The following is an 8,044-nucleotide window of genomic DNA, read 5'->3' as shown; positions in this document are numbered from 1 at the left end:
ATATCCTCACATCTTAAAAGCACCTCTGGGGCCAGCCCGGTGACTCAGGTGGTTGGAGCTCTGTGCTCCTAACTCCGAAGGCTGCCGGCTCGATTCCCACATGGGTCAGTGGGCTCTCAACCACAAGGTTGCCAGGTGGTTTTATGGAGTCTGGCAAAGGATGGTGGGCAGCGACCCTGCAACTAAGTATGAACACGGCACTTTGAGCTGAGCTGAGCTGCCACTGAGCTTCCAGATGGCTCAGTTGGTTGGAGGGCGCCCTGTCAACCACAAGGTTGCCAGTTCGCCTCCCGCAAGGGATGGTGGGCTGCACCCCCTGCAACTAGCAAGGGCAACTGGACCTGGAGCTGAGCCACGCCCTCCACAACTAAGACTGAAAGGAAAACAACTTGAAGCTGAACGGCACCCTCCACAACTAAGATTGAAAGGACAACAACTTGACTTGGAAAAAGAGGCCTGGAAGTACACACTGTTCCCCAATAAAGTCCTGTTTCCCTTCCCCAATAATAAAAAAAAAAAGCACCTCTGGCTCCCCTCTCAACTGCCCCCCTCCACAGCTCCCCACCGCATGCCCTGGAGCTCAGGCCAGGCCCCTAGGAGTCTTCCCTATTCCTCATCCTAACTACATCCCTCCATTGCCAAGTGCTGTCATGCTGTTGCTCTACCTCTTGCATCTCTTATCCCCCCACCTAGCCTCTGGATGGCCTGGATGACCTTGCCAGCTTCCAGATCAGCTGGCCTGCCTCTACCTGGGTCCTCGGTCCTGGTCCACACAGCACCACAGAAAATTAATTCCTAAAGTCCAAATCTGATCCCATGCTCCCTGGGCAACACCCTCCCATGGCTGGAGAGCCCCTGTCCTCCGTGTGACCACACTCCTCCCTGTCCATTTGCCTCTTGGTCTGCACTGGTCTTCTTCTTTGGCTTCCGTATGCACTTCTCTTCTGCCAGGACCCAGGTTTAGGATGCCGAGGGCTGGGTTGCAGGCAAGGTTTTCATGGATCCAGAGGACAGTTTGGGCCTGGTGTCCACACTGGCCTGTGTTAATTGGGTAGGTCATGGATCAGATAGCAAGCCCGAGCGTCCTGGCCCTTCTGGGCACCCAGCCATCGCTTCCTGGAAAGCTGCTCTGGCCCCATTCTGGGACCCTAGGAGGTGGGAGCCTTCCTCTGGACTTCCTGACCCACGCAAAGGGAACTTAAAGTTTTCTTGTTCTTCTCATGGGATCTGAAGTTTCAGTGGACAAGACTTTTTGGGGATACTTACCCCCGCTTCACCCCCCAAGAAATATTCATACTTCCAGGCCCTGTGGCCTAGGAAGGGCTGACTTCACCCTTGGTCCAGGGAAAGCACATGGCATGGCCAGGCCAGGCCAGTAAGGACATTGTACCCCTGGCCATTCTGAAGGGATTAGGCAGGGCCACTTCAAGACAGTCCTGGGATTGTGGAGGGTGTGACTGGGAAGAAAGGGCTGAAAATAAGCACAAGGCAGGGTCCTGGTGAGGCCATTGGCCTTTCCAAAAAGAGGCCTTGGGAACCACCAGATATAGAGAAGGCAGAGCTGGCTCAGATCTTCCCCAATGGAAAAGGAGGGCCAGGGCTAGGTAGCCTCCAGGAGCCTGCGTACACATGAGTAGAGCAGACCTGGTAATGTGGTGGAGGGTGGGCTCAGTCTATTGCCTGCAGCCCCACCTTCCCTGGGACCTTGGTCCTGTCCACAGCCCCTCATGCCTTCTCCTCTCCTCAACCTCCCTCTTCTCACCTGCATCCACATGGGTGCACCTAAGCTACGCTGGACGCAGTCATTGAGCCAGCTGGGCACTCATTCACACAGGCTTGGACCTGTGGGATGGACAGTACCCGTGGACAGGTTGTTTGGTAAGCGGATGGACAAGGCAGGGGCAACAACTTTGAGGACCCTGGTACCCAGCCACTCCCATCTCTCAGAAGCCTACAGGCCTCTGGCAGAAGAGGTCTCTACTATTGATACATTCCCCCTCATCCAGTCTTCCAGTCAGCTCTGCACACTCCATTCCACCATCCAGCAGTCAGGCAGTGTCCCTCCCCTCTCCCACCCCACCAGTCACATACCCAGTTCGCTCTGCATTGTCTAGGAACTAATGTCCGGTTCTCACATGGCTCCAAAGTCCATACTCATTTTGCCACAACTGGCTTTCCAGGTTCACCTCCGCCTTCACCTCCCAGCATCCCCTTCTTCTTACCTGGGTACCCGAGAGTCCCAAACAAACTGGATCTTCATGCTTCTAGCATTAGCTCGGGCCCTTCCATCTGCCAAGAGCACAGTTCAAGATTCAAGGTCACTTCCGTGGTGTTTTCTCTGCCCCTCCTCCTGCCATGTGACCTGGGGATCCCACTACCTCCTCTTACGTTGGTACACAAGATGGCTAGTGCCACTGCAGTCACCACCAGGACTTATCTGTCACCTACACTGCACTCAGTCACCATTTAACTTTATTGTTTGTTTACTTCTTATAAGTTATGTTTGATGAAAGAAACCCTCTCAATTATAAACAGCAAAAAAGCATGGATGTGGATCAAAAAGGCACAGACTGCCATTGGCCAAGCCCAACCCACCGGGGATGATGGGAAAAGGCAAGTATAGGGAATCTCTGTAGGGGAGGCGGCCAGAACGGTACCTGGGAGGGAAGACACCCACCAGGCACCTCCAGGGCAGGACAGCCGCAGGTGGGAACTGCTGAGAGGCTCCAGGCCCAGAATGGCACAGGATGGAGGGGCACCGAACCCCCAGGAGAGGTGGGCTCAGCGCCTGCTGGTAAAGACACCATTTCTTGGTTAGTCGTGACCTCTACCGTCGGGTTGGAGAACTGCAGCCACAAAAGCCATGCAACCTCCTTTGGGGACAGGACCTCCCTATAAGAAAACAATTAATTCACACAATTAAAAATAAAAATGTGAGTGAATGGAACTGTTAGAAACTTAAAGTGTTGTGTACTTTGACCTGTGCTGTGTCTGGGGCTTATGTGTAATTTCCTAAATGTGTTCTGTTTAGACACATGGCTGGTTGTGAGGATTGACTATAAAATAGGTGGAGGCTTTGAGAGGGTTAACGATGGTGCATTGTTTCCTCTGCAGAACCCACTGAAATGCTGGTCTTACAATAAAAGGTGTCCACTCAAGAGGAAATTGTACCAGAATGGGGCTTTGTTGGGAAGTGTTCACTACTTTCTGTGAGACAAGGAGAGCGGGAACAGAGGGGTGGAAAAGAGCCCCAGTCTCCAGGCCCACAGGTCTGGGACGGGAGGTACGAATAGGGGGTGTAAATGGTTGAGGTGACAGGACTTTAGCCTGGCACAGTCTCCTAGAGCTGAAATCTCAGAGAAGCTACCAGCAGCTGGGGCTGAGTGAGCTCAGGGGCATTTGTTGCTGTAAGTTCGCGGGCAACAGTTAGGGCCTCCAGTTCAAAGATGCTTGGCGCCCCATATCCCAAATACCTTCATTAGGCTACATATGAGGGCCTGTCACCCATAATGTGAGCAGGTCACATGACAGGAAAAGCATTGGCTCCTGAAATTCCCAGGTTTATGCCTCAAATGTAAATCCCCTGTGAAACTCGCCTGAGATTCTGCTCTGTTTCATCACTTGCCACAGTCAAGCTTCTTAGCACATTGTATGGGATGACACTGTCATCACTACTGGTGGGGTGCTATCAGGGGCTGAAATGCATCCCCTCCCCAAATTCATACGTTGAAGCCCTAAACCCCAGCACTCAGGTTGTGTCTGATTGGAGATTGGGTTAAAGAGGTGATTAAGTTAAAATGAGGATAATACTATGGGCCTGTGGGGACAGAACCCCAAAAAGCAGTTTCCAGGCTCTCGGCCTCACATAGACAGGTGCTGGCTCAGGTAGTAAATGGCCATCAACTGTGATTGCATGGCCATCAGCTGTGGCTAGTTGGCCGTCAGCTGTAACCAGTGAGCCATTGGCCACAATATAACTGCTGTGGCTATGCTAGGAAAGAGAGAGAGAGAGAGGAGAGAAGAATGGGGGCTAGCAAGAAGATGGTGGCTGGGCTGGCAAGCGTGGATGGCGGTTTGCGGACGGTGTGGATCCAGCCTCCAGTGAGAGTATAGTGCCGCCAGAGAGAATATAGTGGTATGACTCCCCTACCTATGGCTCCGTGGGTGTTCCTTTTTGGCCTCACCATATCCTGCGTTCTTGTATGGGGAGCGGGAGCAGAGACCCCGCAGGCCACCCCGCACGCAGCGAGCAGGTTCCCCTGCACGACAAATGGCGCAGCGAGCAGGGTCTCCTGCACGACAGGGCCCTAATCAAATCTGACTGGTGTACGTATAAGAGATTAACACACAGAGAGACACCAGAGGGTCGCACACACAGAGGAAAGACCCAGTGAGGACTCAGGAGAATGCAGCCATCTGCAGGCCGAGGAGAGAGGCCTTAGGAGAAACTCACCCTGATGGCACCTTGGCTTGGACTTCCAGCCTCCAGTACTGTGAGAACGTAAATTTCTGTTGTGTCAGCCCCCGGGTCTGCGGTATTTTCTTACGGCACCACAGGCTCTCTCATACAAGTTCTCGTGAGGACAACCTCCACAGACAGCAATATCTAACAAGAAGGGTATGTGATGCCTTACTCAGCAGTCCCATTGGTGGGGTGTCCCGTAGCTGCACTCCACAGTGACTCACTGGGCACTCACGGTAATAGTCACAGATTGCCGGTCCAGTAGCAGGAACTAAGTGGCCACATTATGGTCTGTGGGAGCAGTTGGTGAAGTGGCTGCTGTGCACAGTAATAAAGGATGGCCTCGCTCTCTGTGCCAGGCTTGCAGGGGACGCAATGTGCTCATACACACAAAGTGCTTACGGTAGGACCTGGCCCATCAGAAGCATGCTATACGACCTTCAACATAAACATCCAAACCTGTGGATAATTTTCATGAGTGTATTTGAACCAAACTGACGACAGTTGCCAGGAAGCAAAATCTCAATGAATTGAGAAAATGCTCCAGAGAATAGTAGTTTTGCAGCTTATTTTATACATTAGAATCAAAGGAGGAGATGTAAGGAGGGTTACATGAAATCCATTGGTGGTAGACTAAGGGGGTGGGAGAAAGCAAATCGGGAAAATCTCAGGGATGGAAAAAATAAATAAAACAGAGAGACCCATATGTCTTTTTCATTGTTTGGTATACGATAGTTAAATTAACATTTACAGATTTGTATTCAGGGAACAAGATATCATCAAGGGGTTCTGTGTTTTCCTGCTTTGGTGCAGTGGGTGTGCCCTGAGGGGTCTGGGAAAGATTTCTGATATTTCAAAGTTATGTTACCATGGATGCAAAAAGATAATCGACAGGCTCACTTTAGGTAAAGATGGACCTTTGTCAAGGAAACTGCAGGCCAAGGACGTGACTTTCACCATAACTCGCTTTTTGAGGCATTTTTATGTTCAGATCATCCTATGTGGTTGCTTTCAGTCCCTGAATTTGTAAGGTCTGCCGTGCAGACCCTCCTGAGCTTGTCATCTTTAGCAGGTGGCGCCTTTTTCATGCACAGAACTTAGACGGCTCCCTCCCCCGTTCTTCAAAACACTATGTCCTCTAACGAATGGCCACATGTCAAAATGCTTCCCCAAAACTAGTGGCTCTTTGACACCAGAATCACTGCACCCCCCACATCATATCATCTAGACAGATCAACCTTTCACTGATGTTTTCCAATTCAAATATATTTTCAAATCTTTCAAGAAATACCAGATTTCACACGATAATGGGAATGGTGCTGTGACACACAGCTTTGCAGGAGGTCACAGCCTGACCTGAGAACCGCATTAGAAACCAGTATGATAATGTCCTCACTGGGTGGAACCCTCAGGGCAGGATTCATCTCATTGAATATGTAATAGAAGCTGTGAAACAAGGTTCAGCCATAGTTGATCTGAAATCAAAAACCCATGTTGTGCTGGTTATATTGAAAAGAGCCCAGTGAGAAAAAAACTCCATGCGGACAACCATATTGATATCTCAGTTACAGTACTTATGCTGATGCTAGACTGCTGTGTAATTTTATGTAGCTGGAGTGTATTTTTGGTTTTCAGATTTCTACTTGATACACCTCTCCCTGTGTCTCATCTCATAGCTCTCATGAGACGCAGGACCCAGACACCCATGCAGACGTGTGGCTGGAGGCCATTGGGTGTTGGGCTGCTTATTGCTGGTTCTGGAGATACGGGCCCTCACATTTTCAAACCTGTCCATCTGCTTACTATTTTGACTGCAGAGCCATGCCCAGTGGAATCGGTTTTCAATCATCTTATACTTAGTTGGAAAGACATATGTCTGAGTTTATGGAGTAAAATCTGAATGAACTGGTGAAGCATGGTTGCACGCCTTACAAGAGATACTTTCTGCAGAACGGAGTCTAAGTACAAAAAATATTCTCATTGAAATTGTTGGTAAAGACATGGAGTGTTTGATTCATGATGATGCTGTGTCTCTATTCCTGGAAGATCTTGAAGAAACACCACAGAGAAAGGCACACAGCCTGCTCAACCTGTTGAGGAACCTGCAGGAAAGGCTGACAATCCAACGGAACAATAAGTGATAAACGAGTGTACGTGTGTATTATTAAATAGGCAAGAATGCACAACCACGTACTGATGATAATAATTCTATATTTTGAACCAAAAGATGCAGAGTTGTGGGATGTATGTTATAGGAATCAGTCCAGGTGTGAGTGTTTTCCAAGCAACCTTCCTGAGACCATATAATGGGGTGCATTTTTCTTTGAGAGGGTCTATAGAATCATTTTCTAGAAAGTATAGGTGCGATACGGTGATGTATAAGAAATATATATGTGGTCACTCAGATGACCAAACTTTACTTCTCATATATATTTGGTCTTCTACCCCAGTTCCTGGCTCACAGCTCCAAAAACCCTTGTACTTTCCCAAGTGAGGAGAGGGATAAGGGTGTCTTCTGTTATGTTATTGAGGTGACTTTCAGAAGCACCTAAGCATGGGAGCTGATTGCCAGTGGAACCAATCACGTGATTAGAGGGTTGGAAGTTTCAGTCGCACCCCGACCTCCAGGGAGGGATGAGAGGCTGGAGGTTGAATCAATTGCCAATGGCCAATTACTTAATCCATCATGCATTTGCAGTAAAGCCCCCATAAAACCCAAAAGGACAGGTTCAAAGAACTTCTGGGTTGGTGAACACGTGGACATTTGGAGGGGCAGCTTGACTAGAAAGGGCATGGACTCTCCCCACCTCCTCCTCACATACCTTGCCCTAAGCATCTCTTCCGTCTGGCTGTTACTGACTTATATCCTTTACAATAAACCGGTGATCTATGGTGAGGCAAAAAGGGGTTAATAGAAGTGAGCCTGTAGGGGAACGGCCCAGGCCTGCATTCCCTTCTCAGGGACCGCCCAGGCTCATCCCCTAGAAATAAATCAAAGATGTCAAAACACTCCTAAAAAAAGGACACAAGACCCAAATGGTATTAATTTGTTCCTCACACATGTGCAAACTGTTAAAACTTGTCCATTATTTGAACTCTAACCTCATTATAATACAATTAAAATGATCATTACGGCTTGGCTCCCCCATAGGTTTTTCTGTATGCAAGAGCACGCAGAGAAAGAAACTAGTTATATAACCAAAATATGTCAATCAAATGACCTCAGTATATGTCATGTCTCTTGCAGTAAGGAAATCAACCTACCCTTTCCTATAGAAGAAAAAGCTACCCTGAAGTTAGGTGCAGTTGTCTGTCCTGGCAACTTCCATGCAGGCGTCTTACTTCTTAAATAAACTTTCCTTAACTTTTTGAGGCAATGAAATCCTTCATGTTTTGCGAACCATCAGAGGTTAATTCCAATGACACAACAATCTCCAGAATGAAATGTTGCTCTGACTTCTCTAAGCTGCTCTAGTAAGTTAATCAAACTGAAGGAGGTGGTATTGGGAACCTCCAATTTATAGCCCCTCATTCAGAGGTACTAGTGACAACCTGGACTCAGAACTGGTGTCTGCAACAGAG

General features: G+C 48.8%; 1 pseudogene; it reads left to right on the top strand.

Annotated features, from left to right (window-relative positions):
- The first annotated feature begins 2,548 nt into the window (after positions 1-2,548).
- LOC141569267 (proteasome subunit alpha type-1 pseudogene) lies at positions 2,549-6,603 on the top strand (annotated as a pseudogene).
- Positions 6,604-8,044: the final 1,441 nt, after the last annotated feature.

The sequence above is a fragment of the Rhinolophus sinicus genome, linkage group LG16 (genome assembly GCF_036562045.2).
Source record: "Rhinolophus sinicus isolate RSC01 linkage group LG16, ASM3656204v1, whole genome shotgun sequence".
Lineage (NCBI taxonomy): Eukaryota > Metazoa > Chordata > Mammalia > Chiroptera > Rhinolophidae > Rhinolophus > Rhinolophus sinicus.
Note: the sequence above shows the minus strand (reverse complement) of the source record. Positions and strands in the feature narration are given on the sequence as shown.